We start from the raw sequence: 16,793 nt of genomic DNA, 5'->3' as shown, positions 1-16,793 counted from the left end.
AAGTGCAAGACTTGCAGGCTTATATACAGTCTATCTATCTATCTATCTATCTTTCTATCTATCTAATGTATGTTACTGCATAGATATATATATATAGCTATATAAATAGATAGTTATATATCAATATAGATATTTCTACAAATATCTAGCTTTACGTATAAATTTAAACTTCTATAGTTATGGTTTTGTAGGGCTGAAAACATACATACAAAATTTGTACTATTATCAGCATTATTCTTATAATTGCCATTGATGTTATTCCAGGGGCAGGTAATAAACCGCATGAGGCTTTGACCAATTTTTACCATTTTAGGTAAAAAGCTGCATTGACTGCACTTCTGCATTTTGTGGGATATGGTAGGACTGCAAGCAAATCCTGAGACAAGATATGTCAAAAACACTCCATACAGCATGCAATTTCATTTTCCAAGATAGAAACATTGGTCACGCTGAACATTGTTGAACGTTTTCGCTGCAATGCATCCTGGGACGCTTGGATCCAGGTTCCATCATTCATGTTGCGCTATTTCAACCAACCTGTGTGGCTCATATTCACTTTGGGTTGACGATTGGCATGGTCATGGTGTAGGCCGAGCCTTTTTTGCCACTTCATCCGCCTCCGATCAAGCATAATGCCTTGCCCATAAGCATTCCCCTCCCTGGAATAACTTAACCTACCCATTCCCCTATCTGGAATAACTGTACCTACCACAAAAGAAGTGATAAGCAGCGATCAATTTGACTGTTGTAGGCTGCCGTCTCCCGCTTAAGGGCGAATTTCAAACGTTGTCCATCACAGAGACAAATGATCTGGCTCCAGCAGCGTCTATAGGAGTATCTGTCTGCTCACTTCTAGCTCCAGTGGAGACTGATGGAAAAATGGCCGCTAACAACCTGTGGTCCTTGCTCCGGGTGCGCGTGCCACCATCGAGCCTTAATGACATCATAAAGCTGCTTCAAGTGCAAGACTTGCAGGCTTATATACAGTATATCTATCTATCTATCTATCTATCTATCTATCTATCTATCTATCTATCTATCTATCTAATGTATGTTACTGCATAGATATATATATATAGCTATATAAATAGATAGTTATATATCAATATAGATATTTCTACAAATATCTAGCTTTACGTATAAATTTAAACTTCTATAGTTATGGTTTTGTAGGGCTGAAAACATACATACAAAATTTGTACTATTATCAGCATTATTCTTATAATTGCCATTGATGTTATTCCAGGGGCAGGTAATAAACCGCATGAGGCTTTGACCAATTTTTACCATTTTAGGTAAAAAGCTGCATTGACTGCACTTCTGCATTTTGTGGGATATGGTAGGACTGCAAGCAAATCCTGAGACAAGATATGTCAAAAACACTCCATACAGCATGCAATTTCATTTTCCAAGATAGAAACATTGGTCACGCTGAACATTGTTGAACGTTTTCGCTGCAATGCATCCTGGGACGCTTGGATCCAGGTTCCATCATTCATGTTGCGCTATTTCAACCAACCTGTGTGGCTCATATTCACTTTGGGTTGACGATTGGCATGGTCATGGTGTAGGCCGAGCCTTTTTTGCCACTTCATCCGCCTCCGATCAAGCATAATGCCTTGCCCATAAGCATTCCCCTCCCTGGAATAACTTAACCTACCCATTCCCCTATCTGGAATAACTGTACCTACCACAAAAGAAGTGATAAGCAGCGATCAATTTGACTGTTGTAGGCTGCCGTCTCCCGCTTAAGGGCGAATTTCAAACGTTGTCCATCACAGAGACAAATGATCTGGCTCCAGCAGCGTCTATAGGAGTATCTGTCTGCTCACTTCTAGCTCCAGTGGAGACTGATGGAAAAATGGCCGCTAACAACCTGTGATCCTTGTTCCGGGTGCGCGTGTCACCATCGAGCCTTAATGACATCATAAAGCTGCTTCAAGTGCAAGACTTGCAGGCTTATATACAGTATATCTATCTGTCTATCTATCTATCTATCTAATGTATGTTACTGCATAGATATATATCTAGCTATATAAATAGATAGTTATATATCAATATAGATATTTCTACAAATATCTAGCTTTACGTATAAATTTAAACTTCTATAGTTATGGTTTTGTAGGGCTGAAAACATACATACAAAATTTGTACTATTATCAGCATTATTCTTATAATTGCCATTGATGTTATTCCAGGGGCAGGTAATAAACTGCATGAGGCTTTGACCAATTTTTACCATTTTAGGTAAAAAGCTGCATTGACTGCACTTCTGCATTTTGTGGGATATGGTAGGACTGCAAGCAAATCCTGAGACAAGATATGTCAAAAACACTCCATACAGCATGCGATTTCATTTTCCAAGATAGAAACATTGGTCACGCTGAACATTGTTGAACGTTTTCGCTGCAATGCATCCTGGGACGCTTGGATCCAGGTTCCATCATTCATGTTGCGCTATTTCAACCAACCTGTGTGGCTCATATTCACTTTGGGTTGACGATTGGCATGGTCATGGTGTAGGCCGAGCCTTTTTTGCCACTTCATCCGCCTCCGATCAAGCATAATGCCTTGCCCATAAGCATTCCCCTCCCTGGAATAACTTAACCTACCCATTCCCCTATCTGGAATAACTGTACCTACCACAAAAGAAGTGATAAGCAGCGATCAATTTGACTGTTGTAGGCTGCCGTCTCCCGCTTAAGGGCGAATTTCAAACGTTGTCCATCACAGAGACAAATGATCTGGCTCCAGCAGCGTCTATAGGAGTATCTGTCTGCTCACTTCTAGCTCCAGTGGAGACTGATGGAAAAATGGCCGCTAACAACCTGTGATCCTTGTTCCGGGTGCGCGTCTCACCATCGAGCCTTAATGACATCATAAAGCTGCTTCAAGTGCAAGACTTGCAGGCTTATATACAGTATATCTATCTATCTATCTATCTATCTATCTATCTATCTAATGTATGTTACTGCATAGATATATATATATAGCTATATAAATAGATAGTTATATATCAATATAGATATTTCTACAAATATCTAGCTTTACGTATAAATTTAAACTTCTATAGTTATGGTTTTGTAGGGCTGAAAACATACATACAAAATTTGTACTATTATCAGCATTATTCTTATAATTGCCATTGATGTTATTCCAGGGGCAGGTAATAAACCGCATGAGGCTTTGACCAATTTTTACCATTTTAGGTAAAAAGCTGCATTGACTGCACTTCTGCATTTTGTGGGATATGGTAGGACTGCAAGCAAATCCTGAGACAAGATATGTCAAAAACACTCCATACAGCATGCAATTTCATTTTCCAAGATAGAAACATTGGTCACGCTGAACATTGTTGAACGTTTTCGCTGCAATGCATCCTGGGACGCTTGGATCCAGGTTCCATCATTCATGTTGCGCTATTTCAACCAACCTGTGTGGCTCATATTCACTTTGGGTTGACGATTGGCATGGTCATGGTGTAGGCCGAGCCTTTTTTGCCACTTCATCCGCCTCCGATCAAGCATAATGCCTTGCCCATAAGCATTCCCCTCCCTGGAATAACTTAACCTACCCATTCCCCTATCTGGAATAACTGTACCTACCACAAAAGTAGTGATAAGCAGCGATCAATTTGACTGTTGTAGGCTGCCGTCTCCCGCTTAAGGGCGAATTTCAAACGTTGTCCATCACAGAGACAAATGATCTGGCTCCAGCAGCGTCTATAGGAGTATCTGTCTGCTCACTTCTAGCTCCAGTGGAGACTGATGGAAAAATGGCCGCTAACAACCTGTGATCCTTGTTCCGGGTGCGCGTGTCACCATCGAGCCTTAATGACATCATAAAGCTGCTTCAAGTGCAAGACTTGCAGGCTTATATACAGTCTATCTATCTATCTATCTATCTAATGTATGTTACTGCATAGATATATATCTAGCTATATAAATAGATAGTTATATATCAATATAGATATTTCTACAAATATCTAGCTTTACGTATAAATTTAAACTTCTATAGTTATGGTTTTGTAGGGCTGAAAACATACATACAAAATTTGTACTATTATCAGCATTATTCTTATAATTGCCATTGATGTTATTCCAGGGGCAGGTAATAAACCGCATGAGGCTTTGACCAATTTTTACCATTTTAGGTAAAAAGCTGCATTGACTGCACTTCTGCATTTTGTGGGATATGGTAGGACTGCAAGCAAATCCTGAGACAAGATATGTCAAAAACACTCCATACAGCATGCAATTTCATTTTCCAAGATAGAAACATTGGTCACGCTGAACATTGTTGAACGTTTTCGCTGCAATGCATCCTGGGACGCTTGGATCCAGGTTCCATCATTCATGTTGCGCTATTTCAACCAACCTGTGTGGCTCATATTCACTTTGGGTTGACGATTGGCATGGTCATGGTGTAGGCCGAGCCTTTTTTGCCACTTCATCCGTCTCCGATCAAGCATAATGCCTTGCCCATAAGCATTCCCCTCCCTGGAATAACTTAACCTACCCATTCCCCTATCTGGAATAACTGTACCTACCACAAAAGAAGTGATAAGCAGCGATCAATTTGACTGTTGTAGGCTGCCGTCTCCCGCTTAAGGGCGAATTTCAAACGTTGTCCATCACAGAGACAAATGATCTGGCTCCAGCAGCGTCTATAGGAGTATCTGTCTGCTCACTTCTAGCTCCAGTGGAGACTGATGGAAAAATGGCCGCTAACAACCTGTGGTCCTTGTTCCGGGTGCGCGTGTCACCATCGAGCCTTAATGACATCATAAAGCTGCTTCAAGTGCAAGACTTGCAGGCTTATATACAGTCTATCTATCTATCTAATGTATGTTACTGCATAGATATATATCTAGCTATATAAATAGATAGTTATATATCAATATAGATATTTCTACAAATATCTAGCTTTACGTATAAATTTAAACTTCTATAGTTATGGTTTTGTAGGGCTGAAAACATACATACAAAATTTGTATTATTATCAGCATTATTCTTATAATTGCCATTGATGTTATTCCAGGGGCAGGTAATAAACCGCATGAGGCTTTGACCAATTTTTACCATTTTAGGTAAAAAGCTGCATTGACTGCACTTCTGCATTTTGTGGGATATGGTAGGACTGCAAGCAAATCCTGAGACAAGATATGTCAAAAACACTCCATACAGCATGCTATTTCATTTTCCAAGATAGAAACATTGGTCACGCTGAACATTGTTGAACGTTTTCGCTGCAATGCATCCTGGGACGCTTGGATCCAGGTTCCATCATTCATGTTGCGCTATTTCAACCAACCTGTGTGGCTCATATTCACTTTGGGTTGACGATTGGCATGGTCATGGTGTAGGCCGAGCCTTTTTTGCCACTTCATCCGCCTCCGATCAAGCATAATGCCTTGCCCATAAGCATTCCCCTCCCTGGAATAACTTAACCTACCCATTCTCCTATCTGGAATAACTGTACCTACCACAAAAGAAGTGATAAGCAGCGATCAATTTGACTGTTGTAGGCTGCCGTCTCCCGCTTAAGGGCGAATTTCAAACGTTGTCCATCACAGAGACAAATGATCTGGCTCCAGCAGCGTCTATAGGAGTATCTGTCTGCTCACTTCTAGCTCCAGTGGAGACTGATGGAAAAATGGCCGCTAACAACCTGTGGTCCTTGTTCCGGGTGCGCGTGTCACCATCGAGCCTTAATGACATCATAAAGCTGCTTCAAGTGCAAGACTTGCAGGCTTATATACAGTCTATCTATCTATCTAATGTATGTTACTGCATAGATATATATCTAGCTATATAAATAGATAGTTATATATCAATATAGATATTTCTACAAATATCTAGCTTTACGTATAAATTTAAACTTCTATAGTTATGGTTTTGTAGGGCTGAAAACATACATACAAAATTTGTACTATTATCAGCATTATTCTTATAATTGCCATTGATGTTATTCCAGGGGCAGGTAATAAACCGCATGAGGCTTTGACCAATTTTTACCATTTTAGGTAAAAAGCTGCATTGACTGCACTTCTGCATTTTGTGGGATATGGTAGGACTGCAAGCAAATCCTGAGACAAGATATGTCAAAAACACTCCATACAGCATGCGATTTCATTTTCCAAGATAGAAACATTGGTCACGCTGAACATTGTTGAACGTTTTCGCTGCAATGCATCCTGGGACGCTTGGATCCAGGTTCCATCATTCATGTTGCGCTATTTCAACCAACCTGTGTGGCTCATATTCACTTTGGGTTGACGATTGGCATGGTCATGGTGTAGGCCGAGCCTTTTTTGCCACTTCATCCGCCTCCGATCAAGCATAATGCCTTGCCCATAAGCATTCCCCTCCCTGGAATAACTTAACCTACCCATTCCCCTATCTGGAATAACTGTACCTACCACAAAAGAAGTGATAAGCAGCGATCAATTTGACTGTTGTAGGCTGCCGTCTCCCGCTTAAGGGCGAATTTCAAACGTTGTCCATCACAGAGACAAATGATCTGGCTCCAGCAGCGTCTATAGGAGTATCTGTCTGCTCACTTCTAGCTCCAGTGGAGACTGATGGAAAAATGGCCGCTAACAACCTGTGGTCCTTGTTCCGGGTGCGCGTGTCACCATCGAGCCTTAATGACATCATAAAGCTGCTTCAAGTGCAAGACTTGCAGGCTTATATACAGTCTATCTATCTATCTAATGTATGTTACTGCATAGATATATATCTAGCTATATAAATAGATAGTTATATATCAATATAGATATTTCTACAAATATCTAGCTTTACGTATAAATTTAAACTTCTATAGTTATGGTTTTGTAGGGCTGAAAACATACATACAAAATTTGTATTATTATCAGCATTATTCTTATAATTGCCATTGATGTTATTCCAGGGGCAGGTAATAAACCGCATGAGGCTTTGACCAATTTTTACCATTTTAGGTAAAAAGCTGCATTGACTGCACTTCTGCATTTTGTGGGATATGGTAGGACTGCAAGCAAATCCTGAGACAAGATATGTCAAAAACACTCCATACAGCATGCTATTTCATTTTCCAAGATAGAAACATTGGTCACGCTGAACATTGTTGAACGTTTTCGCTGCAATGCATCCTGGGACGCTTGGATCCAGGTTCCATCATTCATGTTGCGCTATTTCAACCAACCTGTGTGGCTCATATTCACTTTGGGTTGACGATTGGCATGGTCATGGTGTAGGCCGAGCCTTTTTTGCCACTTCATCCGCCTCCGATCAAGCATAATGCCTTGCCCATAAGCATTCCCCTCCCTGGAATAACTTAACCTACCCATTCCCCTATCTGGAATAACTGTACCTACCACAAAAGAAGTGATAAGCAGCGATCAATTTGACTGTTGTAGGCTGCCGTCTCCCGCTTAAGGGCGAATTTCAAACGTTGTCCATCACAGAGACAAATGATCTGGCTCCAGCAGCGTCTATAGGAGTATCTGTCTGCTCACTTCTAGCTCCAGTGGAGACTGATGGAAAAATGGCCGCTAACAACCTGTGGTCCTTGTTCCGGGTGCGCGTGTCACCATCGAGCCTTAATGACATCATAAAGCTGCTTCAAGTGCAAGACTTGCAGGCTTATATACAGTCTATCTATCTATCTATCTATCTATCTACCTATCTAATGTATGTTACTGCATAGATATATATCTAGCTATATAAATAGATAGTTATATATCAATATAGATATTTCTACAAATATCTAGCTTTACGTATAAATTTAAACTTCTATAGTTATGGTTTTGTAGGGCTGAAAACATACATACAAAATTTGTACTATTATCAGAATTATTCTTATAATTGCCATTGATGTTATTCCAGGGGCAGGTAATAAACCGCATGAGGCTTTGACCAATTTTTACCATTTTAGGTAAAAAGCTGCATTGACTGCACTTCTGCATTTTGTGGGATATGGTAGGACTGCAAGCAAATCCTGAGACAAGATATGTCAAAAACACTCCATACATCATGCGATTTCATTTTCCAAGATAGAAACATTGGTCACGCTGAACATTGTTGAACGTTTTCGCTGAAATGCATCCTGGGACGCTTGGATCCAGGTTCCATCATTCATGTTGCGCTATTTCAACCAACCTGTGTGGCTCATATTCACTTTGGGTTGACGATTGGCATGGTCATGGTGTAGGCCGAGCCTTTTTTGCCACTTCATCCGCCTCCGATCAAGCATAATGCCTTGCCCATAAGCATTCCCCTCCCTGGAATAACTTAACCTACCCATTCCCCTATCTGGAATAACTGTACCTACCACAAAAGAAGTGATAAGCAGCGATCAATTTGACTGTTGTAGGCTGCCGTCTCCCGCTTAAGGGCGAATTTCAAACGTTGTCCATCACAGAGACAAATGATCTGGCTCCAGCAGCGTCTATAGGAGTATCTGTCTGCTCACTTCTAGCTCCAGTGGAGACTGATGGAAAAATGGCCGCTAACAACCTGTGGTCCTTGTTCCGGGTGCGCGTGTCACCATCGAGCCTTAATGACATCATAAAGCTGCTTCAAGTGCAAGACTTGCAGGCTTATATACAGTCTATCTATCTATCTAATGTATGTTACTGCATAGATATATATCTAGCTATATAAATAGATAGTTATATATCAATATAGATATTTCTACAAATATCTAGCTTTACGTATAAATTTAAACTTCTATAGTTATGGTTTTGTAGGGCTGAAAACATACATACAAAATTTGTACTATTATCAGCATTATTCTTATAATTGCCATTGATGTTATTCCAGGGGCAGGTAATAAACCGCATGAGGCTTTGACCAATTTTTACCATTTTAGGTAAAAAGCTGCATTGACTGCACTTCTGCATTTTGTGGGATATGGTAGGACTGCAAGCAAATCCTGAGACAAGATATGTCAAAAACACTCCATACAGCATGCGATTTCATTTTCCAAGATAGAAACATTGGTCACGCTGAACATTGTTGAACGTTTTCGCTGCAATGCATCCTGGGACGCTTGGATCCAGGTTCCATCATTCATGTTGCGCTATTTCAACCAACCTGTGTGGCTCATATTCACTTTGGGTTGACGATTGGCATGGTCATGGTGTAGGCCGAGCCTTTTTTGCCACTTCATCCGCCTCCGATCAAGCATAATGCCTTGCCCATAAGCATTCCCCTCCCTGGAATAACTTAACCTACCCATTCCCCTATCTGGAATAACTGTACCTACCACAAAAGAAGTGATAAGCAGCGATCAATTTGACTGTTGTAGGCTGCCGTCTCCCGCTTAAGGGCGAATTTCAAACGTTGTCCATCACAGAGACAAATGATCTGGCTCCAGCAGCGTCTATAGGAGTATCTGTCTGCTCACTTCTAGCTCCAGTGGAGACTGATGGAAAAATGGCCGCTAACAACCTGTGGTCCTTGTTCCGGGTGCGCGTGTCACCATCGAGCCTTAATGACATCATAAAGCTGCTTCAAGTGCAAGACTTGCAGGCTTATATACAGTCTATCTATCTATCTAATGTATGTTACTGCATAGATATATATCTAGCTATATAAATAGATAGTTATATATCAATATAGATATTTCTACAAATATCTAGCTTTACGTATAAATTTAAACTTCTATAGTTATGGTTTTGTAGGGCTGAAAACATACATACAAAATTTGTATTATTATCAGCATTATTCTTATAATTGCCATTGATGTTATTCCAGGGGCAGGTAATAAACCGCATGAGGCTTTGACCAATTTTTACCATTTTAGGTAAAAAGCTGCATTGACTGCACTTCTGCATTTTGTGGGATATGGTAGGACTGCAAGCAAATCCTGAGACAAGATATGTCAAAAACACTCCATACAGCATGCTATTTCATTTTCCAAGATAGAAACATTGGTCACGCTGAACATTGTTGAACGTTTTCGCTGCAATGCATCCTGGGACGCTTGGATCCAGGTTCCATCATTCATGTTGCGCTATTTCAACCAACCTGTGTGGCTCATATTCACTTTGGGTTGACGATTGGCATGGTCATGGTGTAGGCCGAGCCTTTTTTGCCACTTCATCCGCCTCCGATCAAGCATAATGCCTTGCCCATAAGCATTCCCCTCCCTGGAATAACTTAACCTACCCATTCCCCTATCTGGAATAACTGTACCTACCACAAAAGAAGTGATAAGCAGCGATCAATTTGACTGTTGTAGGCTGCCGTCTCCCGCTTAAGGGCGAATTTCAAACGTTGTCCATCACAGAGACAAATGATCTGGCTCCAGCAGCGTCTATAGGAGTATCTGTCTGCTCACTTCTAGCTCCAGTGGAGACTGATGGAAAAATGGCCGCTAACAACCTGTGGTCCTTGTTCCGGGTGCGCGTGTCACCATCGAGCCTTAATGACATCATAAAGCTGCTTCAAGTGCAAGACTTGCAGGCTTATATACAGTCTATCTATCTATCTATCTATCTATCTATCTACCTATCTAATGTATGTTACTGCATAGATATATATCTAGCTATATAAATAGATAGTTATATATCAATATAGATATTTCTACAAATATCTAGCTTTACGTATAAATTTAAACTTCTATAGTTATGGTTTTGTAGGGCTGAAAACATACATACAAAATTTGTACTATTATCAGAATTATTCTTATAATTGCCATTGATGTTATTCCAGGGGCAGGTAATAAACCGCATGAGGCTTTGACCAATTTTTACCATTTTAGGTAAAAAGCTGCATTGACTGCACTTCTGCATTTTGTGGGATATGGTAGGACTGCAAGCAAATCCTGAGACAAGATATGTCAAAAACACTCCATACATCATGCGATTTCATTTTCCAAGATAGAAACATTGGTCACGCTGAACATTGTTGAACGTTTTCGCTGAAATGCATCCTGGGACGCTTGGATCCAGGTTCCATCATTCATGTTGCGCTATTTCAACCAACCTGTGTGGCTCATATTCACTTTGGGTTGACGATTGGCATGGTCATGGTGTAGGCCGAGCCTTTTTTGCCACTTCATCCGCCTCCGATCAAGCATAATGCCTTGCCCATAAGCATTCCCCTCCCTGGAATAACTTAACCTACCCATTCCCCTATCTGGAATAACTGTACCTACCACAAAAGAAGTGATAAGCAGCGATCAATTTGACTGTTGTAGGCTGCCGTCTCCCGCTTAAGGGCGAATTTCAAACGTTGTCCATCACAGAGACAAATGATCTGGCTCCAGCAGCGTCTATAGGAGTATCTGTCTGCTCACTTCTAGCTCCAGTGGAGACTGATGGAAAAATGGCCGCTAACAACCTGTGGTCCTTGTTCCGGGTGCGCGTGTCACCATCGAGCCTTAATGACATCATAAAGCTGCTTCAAGTGCAAGACTTGCAGGCTTATATACAGTCTATCTATCTATCTAATGTATGTTACTGCATAGATATATATCTAGCTATATAAATAGATAGTTATATATCAATATAGATATTTCTACAAATATCTAGCTTTACGTATAAATTTAAACTTCTATAGTTATGGTTTTGTAGGGCTGAAAACATACATACAAAATTTGTATTATTATCAGCATTATTCTTATAATTGCCATTGATGTTATTCCAGGGGCAGGTAATAAACCGCATGAGGCTTTGACCAATTTTTACCATTTTAGGTAAAAAGCTGCATTGACTGCACTTCTGCATTTTGTGGGATATGGTAGGACTGCAAGCAAATCCTGAGACAAGATATGTCAAAAACACTCCATACAGCATGCTATTTCATTTTCCAAGATAGAAACATTGGTCACGCTGAACATTGTTGAACGTTTTCGCTGCAATGCATCCTGGGACGCTTGGATCCAGGTTCCATCATTCATGTTGCGCTATTTCAACCAACCTGTGTGGCTCATATTCACTTTGGGTTGACGATTGGCATGGTCATGGTGTAGGCCGAGCCTTTTTTGCCACTTCATCCGCCTCCGATCAAGCATAATGCCTTGCCCATAAGCATTCCCCTCCCTGGAATAACTTAACCTACCCATTCCCCTATCTGGAATAACTGTACCTACCACAAAAGAAGTGATAAGCAGCGATCAATTTGACTGTTGTAGGCTGCCGTCTCCCGCTTAAGGGCGAATTTCAAACGTTGTCCATCACAGAGACAAATGATCTGGCTCCAGCAGCGTCTATAGGAGTATCTGTCTGCTCACTTCTAGCTCCAGTGGAGACTGATGGAAAAATGGCCGCTAACAACCTGTGGTCCTTGTTCCGGGTGCGCGTGTCACCATCGAGCCTTAATGACATCATAAAGCTGCTTCAAGTGCAAGACTTGCAGGCTTATATACAGTCTATCTATCTATCTATCTATCTATCTACCTATCTAATGTATGTTACTGCATAGATATATATCTAGCTATATAAATAGATAGTTATATATCAATATAGATATTTCTACAAATATCTAGCTTTACGTATAAATTTAAACTTCTATAGTTATGGTTTTGTAGGGCTGAAAACATACATACAAAATTTGTACTATTATCAGAATTATTCTTATAATTGCCATTGATGTTATTCCAGGGGCAGGTAATAAACCGCATGAGGCTTTGACCAATTTTTACCATTTTAGGTAAAAAGCTGCATTGACTGCACTTCTGCATTTTGTGGGATATGGTAGGACTGCAAGCAAATCCTGAGACAAGATATGTCAAAAACACTCCATACATCATGCGATTTCATTTTCCAAGATAGAAACATTGGTCACGCTGAACATTGTTGAACGTTTTCGCTGAAATGCATCCTGGGACGCTTGGATCCAGGTTCCATCATTCATGTTGCGCTATTTCAACCAACCTGTGTGGCTCATATTCACTTTGGGTTGACGATTGGCATGGTCATGGTGTAGGCCGAGCCTTTTTTGCCACTTCATCCGCCTCCGATCAAGCATAATGCCTTGCCCATAAGCATTCCCCTCCCTGGAATAACTTAACCTACCCATTCCCCTATCTGGAATAACTGTACCTACCACAAAAGAAGTGATAAGCAGCGATCAATTTGACTGTTGTAGGCTGCCGTCTCCCGCTTAAGGGCGAATTTCAAACGTTGTCCATCACAGAGACAAATGATCTGGCTCCAGCAGCGTCTATAGGAGTATCTGTCTGCTCACTTCTAGCTCCAGTGGAGACTGATGGAAAAATGGCCGCTAACAACCTGTGGTCCTTGTTCCGGGTGCGCGTGTCACCATCGAGCCTTAATGACATCATAAAGCTGCTTCAAGTGCAAGACTTGCAGGCTTATATACAGTCTATCTATCTATCTATCTAATGTATGTTACTGAATAGATATATATCTAGCTATATAAATAGATAGTTATATATCAATATAGATATTTCTACAAATATCTAGCTTTACGTATAAATTTAAACTTCTATAGTTATGGTTTTGTAGGGCTGAAAACATACATACAAAATTTGTATTATTATCAGCATTATTCTTATAATTGCCATTGATGTTATTCCAGGGGCAGGTAATAAACCGCATGAGGCTTTGACCAATTTTTACAATTTTAGGTAAAAAGCTGCATTGACTGCACTTCTGCATTTTGTGGGATATGGTAGGACTGCAAGCAAATCCTGAGACAAGATATGTCAAAAACACTCCATACATCATGCAATTTCATTTTCCAAGATAGAAACATTGGTCACGCTGAACATTGTTGAACGTTTTCGCTGAAATGCATCCTGGGACGCTTGGATCCAGGTTCCATCATTCATGTTGCGCTATTTCAACCAACCTGTGTGGCTCATATTCACTTTGGGTTGACGATTGGCATGGTCATGGTGTAGGCCGAGCCTTTTTTGCCACTTCATCCGCCTCCGATCAAGCATAATGCCTTGCCCATAAGCATTCCCCTCCCTGGAATAACTTAACCTACCCATTCCCCTATCTGGAATAACTGTACCTACCACAAAAGAAGTGATAAGCAGCGATCAATTTGACTGTTGTAGGCTGCCGTCTCCCGCTTAAGGGCGAATTTCAAACGTTGTCCATCACAGAGACAAATGATCTGGCTCCAGCAGCGTCTATAGGAATATCTGTCTGCTCACTTCTAGCTCCAGTGGAGACTGATGGAAAAATGGCCGCTAACAACCTGTGGTCCTTGTTCCGGGTGCGCGTGTCACCATCGAGCCTTAATGACATGATAAAGCTGCTTCAAGTGCAAGACTTGCAGGCTTATATACAGTCTATCTATCTATCTATCTATCTATCTATCTATCTATCTATCTAATGTATGTTACTGCATAGATATATATCTAGCTATATAAATAGATAGTTATATATCAATATAGATATTTCTACAAATATCTAGCTTTACGTATAAATTTAAACTTCTATAGTTATGGTTTTGTAGGGCTGAAAACATACATACAAAATTTGTACTATTATCAGAATTATTCTTAAAATTGCCATTGATGTTATTCCAGGGGCAGGTAATAAACCGCATGAGGCTTTGACCAATTTTTACCATTTTAGGTAAAAAGCTGCATTGACTGCACTTCTGCATTTTGTGGGATATGGTAGGACTGCAAGCAAATCCTGAGACAAGATATGTCAAAAACACTCCATACATCATGCGATTTCATTTTCCAAGATAGAAACATTGGTCACGCTGAACATTGTTGAACGTTTTCGCTGAAATGCATCCTGGGACGCTTGGATCCAGGTTCCATCATTCATGTTGCGCTATTTCAACCAACCTGTGTGGCTCATATTCACTTTGGGTTGACGATTGGCATGGTCATGGTGTAGGCCGAGCCTTTTTTGCCACTTCATCCGCCTCCGATCAAGCATAATGCCTTGCCCATAAGCATTCCCCTCCCTGGAATAACTTAACCTACCCATTCCCCTATCTGGAATAACTGTACCTACCACAAAAGAAGTGATAAGCAGCGATCAATTTGACTGTTGTAGGCTGCCGTCTCCCGCTTAAGGGCGAATTTCAAACGTTGTCCATCACAGAGACAAATGATCTTGCTCCAGCAGCGTCTATAGGAGTATCTGTCTGCTCACTTCTAGCTCCAGTGGAGACTGATGGAAAAATGGCCGCTAACAACCTGTGGTCCTTGTTCCGGGTGCGCGTGTCACCATCGAGCCTTAATGACATCATAAAGCTGCTTCAAGTGCAAGACTTGCAGGCTTATATACAGTCTATCTATCTATCTATCTAATGTATGTTACTGAATAGATATATATCTAGCTATATAAATAGATAGTTATATATCAATATAGATATTTCTACAAATATCTAGCTTTACGTATAAATTTAAACTTCTATAGTTATGGTTTTGTAGGGCTGAAAACATACATACAAAATTTGTATTATTATCAGCATTATTCTTATAATTGCCATTGATGTTATTCCAGGGGCAGGTAATAAACCGCATGAGGCTTTGACCAATTTTTACAATTTTAGGTAAAAAGCTGCATTGACTGCACTTCTGCATTTTGTGGGATATGGTAGGACTGCAAGCAAATCCTGAGACAAGATATGTCAAAAACACTCCATACATCATGCAATTTCATTTTCCAAGATAGAAACATTGGTCACGCTGAACATTGTTGAACGTTTTCGCTGAAATGCATCCTGGGACGCTTGGATCCAGGTTCCATCATTCATGTTGCGCTATTTCAACCAACCTGTGTGGCTCATATTCACTTTGGGTTGACGATTGGCATGGTCATGGTGTAGGCCGAGCCTTTTTTGCCACTTCATCCGCCTCCGATCAAGCATAATGCCTTTCCCATAAGCATTCCCCTCCCTGGAATAACTTAACCTACCCATTCCCCTATCTGGAATAACTGTACCTACCACAAAAGAAGTGATAAGCAGCGATCAATTTGACTGTTGTAGGCTGCCGTCTCCCGCTTAAGGGCGAATTTCAAACGTTGTCCATCACAGAGACAAATGATCTGGCTCCAGCAGCGTCTATAGGAGTATCTGTCTGCTCACTTCTAGCTCCAGTGGAGACTGATGGAAAAATGGCCGCTAACAACCTGTGGTCCTTGTTCCGGGTGCGCGTGTCACCATCGAGCCTTAATGACATCATAAAGCTGCTTCAAGTGCAAGACTTGCAGGCTTATATACAGTCTATCTATCTATCTAATGTATGTTACTGCATAGATATATATCTAGCTATATAAATAGATAGTTATATATCAATATAGATATTTCTACAAATATCTAGCTTTACGTATAAATTTAAACTTCTATAGTTATGGTTTTGTAGGGCTGAAAACATACATACAAAATTTGTATTATTATCAGCATTATTCTTATAATTGCCATTGATGTTATTCCAGGGGCAGGTAATAAACCGCATGAGGCTTTGACCAATTTTTACCATTTTAGGTAAAAAGCTGCATTGACTGCACTTCTGCATTTTGTGGGATATGGTAGGACTGCAAGCAAATCCTGAGACAAGATATGTCAAAAACACTCCATACATCATGCGATTTCATTTTCCAAGATAGAAACATTGGTCACGCTGAACATTGTTGAACGTTTTCGCTGAAATGCATCCTGGGACGCTTGGATCCAGGTTCCATCATTCATGTTGCGCTATTTCAACCAACCTGTGTGGCTCATATTCACTTTGGGTTGACGATTGGCATGGTCATGGTGTAGGCCGAGCCTTTTTTGCCACTTCATCCGCCTCCGATCAAGCATAATGCCTTTCCCATAAGCATTCCCCTCCCTGGAATAACTTAACCTACCCATTCC

This window comes from Eleutherodactylus coqui, chromosome 13 (assembly GCF_035609145.1).
Source record: "Eleutherodactylus coqui strain aEleCoq1 chromosome 13, aEleCoq1.hap1, whole genome shotgun sequence".
In the NCBI taxonomy this organism is placed as follows: Eukaryota; Metazoa; Chordata; class Amphibia; order Anura; family Eleutherodactylidae; genus Eleutherodactylus; species Eleutherodactylus coqui.
Note: the sequence above shows the minus strand (reverse complement) of the source record.